Here is a 4,468-nt window from a genome sequence, read left to right on the forward strand (position 1 = left end):
ACTCATGGTCATAGACAAATATGGCCTCTCCTCCTTGCCTTCCTTCTTTCACAACAAATTTCTATGTTAACTAGAAGCCGACTGTTTCGAGGGATGCTATATTGAATTGTAGGATAGTAAGAAAGTCGTGGAGCTGATATACTGTGAGGGGAGCAGCTTAACAGCAGCTTTAACTGATAATTCCCAGTTTTCTGCAGGCTCATTAGCGCGAACAGTGCGGAATTGGTGAAACACTGTCCTAATCAGTACAGTTGTAGGTTAGGCATTAGACGTTAGGGTTTCCAGAAATTGGACCCCTGGTAGCTCTTAGAACTAGAGCCTATGTCTTATTTCACTGTCCTAAACCAATGGAAAAAATAATAGCCACAGCATGTTTAATTTTACTGTCTTGTAAGTATTTGGGGTGGGGGGTGGAATCTTTTAAAATCACCTTTGGATTTTCATTAATATGTCTCATAATCTCTTGAGAAATTTCTAGCAAAGCAACCAGTGAAAATGTGATAATTACAAGGTTTGGATTTTTTTTTTTTTTTTTTTTTTTTTTTACAGGACAATAAACACCTTTATTACATGACCGAAGATAGGAGGAAGATTTATTTGCCTTTCCGGGCTTTGATTTTCTTCAGACAGAACTCTAGCTCCTTGCCCTCTAGCACGTAGCCATCTGCTCGGCCACACTGGCCTGGTCTTGAAGCGATGCACGCAAGAAGTTTGTCCTGCTGGAATTGCTCCTCCAGAAGACTGCTGATTTTGGCATTCTTTTTCCTTTCATCATACTTCTGAATTTTCTTCGATCGTTTTTCGTTTAAAATCTCGTCTGCCGCGGGCGTCAGCTTGGCCCCCTTCTTGTGGCCCCGGGGCAGTACACAGTGGGACTCGTACCACTGCCGGTACGGTGTGCTGTCAATTAGCACAATACAGTTCTGCACCAGGGTCTTGGCGCGGACCAGTTCGTTGTTGGATGCGTTGTAGGCAACATCGATAATCCTGTTTTTCGCGTACGACACTCAGAGCCCCAGGAGAAGTTCCCCACGTCTAGCCTCAAGGCACGGTACTTCTTATTGCCTCCCCGGACTCGGACTGTGTGTATGCGGTGGGGGCCAATCTTAGTGTTGGCAGCGGGGCGTCTCAGCTCATACTTCCGCTCCTTGCCGTAGGGCTTTCTCTTGCCCACGGTCTTGCGGCGCTTGTACCAATTGTCCCGAGAGATGCCCATCGCTCTCGGCGCTGGCTGCGGAAGAGAAAACGCAAAGCCTCACGGTCGGTTTGTAAAACCTACAAGGTTTGGATTTTTATGAAGTACGTTTTTATTCAGGCGCCTACTATGTCACAAGAATAGCGTTAATAATTTATGTTCTACTTTTTCAGATTTTGATAAAAATTGTCATATACGTCTAAATGTTATTTGCTAGAACATGATTTATAATTTTCCAATATTTGTGGCCTAAGTGGGATTTCAGAATTCAACCCAGTAGCACCTAATACGACCTTAAAATAATGAACACAACATAAAAATCAACCAAATATTCTGCGATACACGAAGTGTGAAAGTTTAAGTATTCTGGTGACAGCCTTTAATAAGAATAGAAAGTGGCACACCATTAATCAAGTTACTTGATATGTTGTAAAAAGGTAGATTGGTGGAAAACACAGATATTTCCACTGTATTCTCAAGACAGTAATGTCTGCAGGTATTCTTCTGAAGCCTTCGTGCTGAGGACCCTTTTGTCCAAAGCATTTTAAGAAGGTCTCCTGTGAGCCCTTTTCATTAATCACCGGCATAGTCTACACAGGAGTTTCCCAAAAGGGGTGGAGGAGACTCTTGTGTTGAGAGACCTTCAGAAACAGATGACAAGAGCACCCCAGCCCCGAGACGGGGTCATGTAGAGTGGAAATATGAGCTCCTAACCCTTGACCCCTTTGCCTCTTTATTTTGATTCCTTGAACAATGCACAGCTGGCAGGCACAAGCAGTGGCCAGTCCTTCTTTCTTTTGTTAGGCTTGGGAAAAACTCAGGGCAGCTCGCTGTGACTCCCACCTAAGGGCTTGCCTGGTTTTTAATTAGAAAGAATTACAACTTGCACCATATTTTTCCAAATCATGGTTTTTAAAATGACCCAAGCAATAACACATTTTTCAAATTTCCACAGTCAAATGAACTTGTTGCAAAGCACCATTATTTTATGAATGAGATTTTTTGGGTGGATCTGCTTGCATATTTAAACCATAGCTGTTTTGTCTCTTAAAGTAAATGTCTTCTCGAAGAGATTTCACAAATGTTAGCAGTCCCAGATCATAGAAGGATGTTAAGAAAAAGTACTACAACTCTAGAGGAACAGGATTAACATTATCTATATATGTTCTTACAATCTTGTAGAAGCAACAACAAAAATTAAAGCAATTTCTCATACAACTGCCCGTTCAAATATGACCCCATAGCAAAAATGATAAATATGGTTTTTTCTAAAAACACATCTTAATCTAATTTAATGCTAAAATAATCTGGTCCCTTTACATTTGATAGATTCTGAGATTTGAAAAGCTTGTGTATTTGTGGCCCCAATCAAGTAAGTTGCCATGGTCTTTTGTCCGAAGAAAATAAAAAATGTAACATACAAGGAAGCTGAGGAGGGCGCCTGGGTGGCTCAGTCGTTAAGCGTCTGCCTTCGGCTCAGGTCATGATCCCAGCGTCCTGGGATCGAGTCCCACATCGGGCTCCCTGCTCCGCGGGAAGCCTGCTTCTCCCTCTCCCACTCCCCCTGCTTGTGTTCCTGCTCTCACTATGTCTCTCTCTGTCAAATAAATAAATAAAATTTAAAGAAAAAAAAAAAAAAAAGGAAGCTGAAGAGTAAATGTCACATGGCTTTGGTTCCAACAATTCAAAGAAGAATAAGCAGAGAGTTAATAGTCAACTAACATTCTGGTACATAGTACCAGGAAAAAAAAAAAAAAAAGATCTTGCTTTTCTATTCTTCTTCGAGAAGTACTTGTCCCTGCATTCACTTTCTCTTTTTTTATTTTCCTCTATCACTTCCTCCTATTCCCATGCAAACAAAACTATTGAACTCCAGTTTACCATTTTCAGTTAGAGTTGTTTCACTGGTGAGTATTTACATGCCAGGAGCTAACCAAACTTTTTTTTTTTTTTTTTTTAATTTTATTTATTTATTTGACAGAGAGAGACACAGCGAGAGAGGGAACACAAGCACAGAGAGTGGGAGAGGGAGAAGCAGGCTTCCCGTGGAGCAGAGAGCCCGATGCGGGGCTCGATTCCAGGACCCTGGGATCATGACCTGAGCCGAAGGCAGACGCTTAACGACTGAGCCGCCCAGGCGCCCCCAACCAAACTTTTTAAGAAGTTACTTGGGCTTCTTACAGAGCGGGTGCTAGCAAAGCTGGTGTCGCCTGCAGCTGCCCTAGTTCCATTTGCTCAATTTCAGCCCAGGTTCAAACACAAACACCAAAGTTGAGTATTTTAATTATGAGGTTGAAATTTTGACAGTTCCCTTGGCATTTAATGAGACTTTAAAGTAGACTTCACAATTAGTGTTGTTTGTTTCTTAGGCCACTCCATAGATGCTAAATCATTACCTCCTCGATTAGGTCTATAGCAAAAAATAAATTAAATGTGGTACTCTTCTCTTTGGAACACATGATTCCTGCCCCGGCATCCTGGAAGAATGCATTATGCAATTACTCATTTATTGAAAATAAACTATATATCTATCAAAATATTTTAAAATGAGCTGTGCTGTTCTTCACCTCAATTAGACACTAAAGAAAAAAAAGTGCAAAGAAGCAGGTTTGGGGAAGAAGATTATGGAGTTTAAGGTGAAACATCCAAATGCCACACTTCTGAAGGCAGTTAGAGCCAATATCAGGAGAATGGACATGCTCACAAGGGAGATATTTTAGAGAAAAAAAAAGAAAAGAAAAGAAAAGATGCTAGGACATATGATTGCAATCCATATCCCTATGTTTTTTTGAGATATCACAATACTAAAGATAAATTATTGCATTCTCCAGATTTGAAAACATACAGTAGCTTTAAAACATGTTCTCTATATGAATATGCTACCTCCCTTATTATAATCTAAGGGATTTCATAAACTGACTTTTCTTAAGGAAACCTAAAAGATATCATACTACTGTTTCAATTTTTAAAAAGATCCATTTTCCAGTTAATTAAGTTGAATTCAACATTGCCTCCTATCCTCTCTGTGTCTTTCATCCCTGTTCCTACTTTTCATTAGAGCCCTCCCTTCTTGATCATTACCGCCTTTCCAGTTGTCTTCAACGCTTCCCCTTCCTCTCACTGGCCAAACTTGGGTCCCCATCCCCATTTAAAAATGCTCACACCTCTCCAATATAAAATCAAACAAACAAACAAAAAACACAATTCCTTCACTCATTCCACCTTTTACCATAGTTCTTTTAACAGCTAAAATTCTAGAACTTGGTGTCTGTA

The 4,468-nt window shown here is 40.5% G+C and overlaps 1 pseudogene; it reads right to left on the reverse strand.

Annotated features, from left to right (window-relative positions):
- Nucleotides 1–546: 546 nt before the first annotated feature.
- On the reverse strand, nucleotides 547–1,216 carry LOC116635276 (annotated as a pseudogene).
- Nucleotides 1,217–4,468: the final 3,252 nt, after the last annotated feature.

Source organism: Phoca vitulina, unplaced genomic scaffold (genome assembly GCF_004348235.1).
Source record: "Phoca vitulina isolate PV1807 unplaced genomic scaffold, GSC_HSeal_1.0 scaffold10, whole genome shotgun sequence".
Lineage (NCBI taxonomy): Eukaryota > Metazoa > Chordata > Mammalia > Carnivora > Phocidae > Phoca > Phoca vitulina.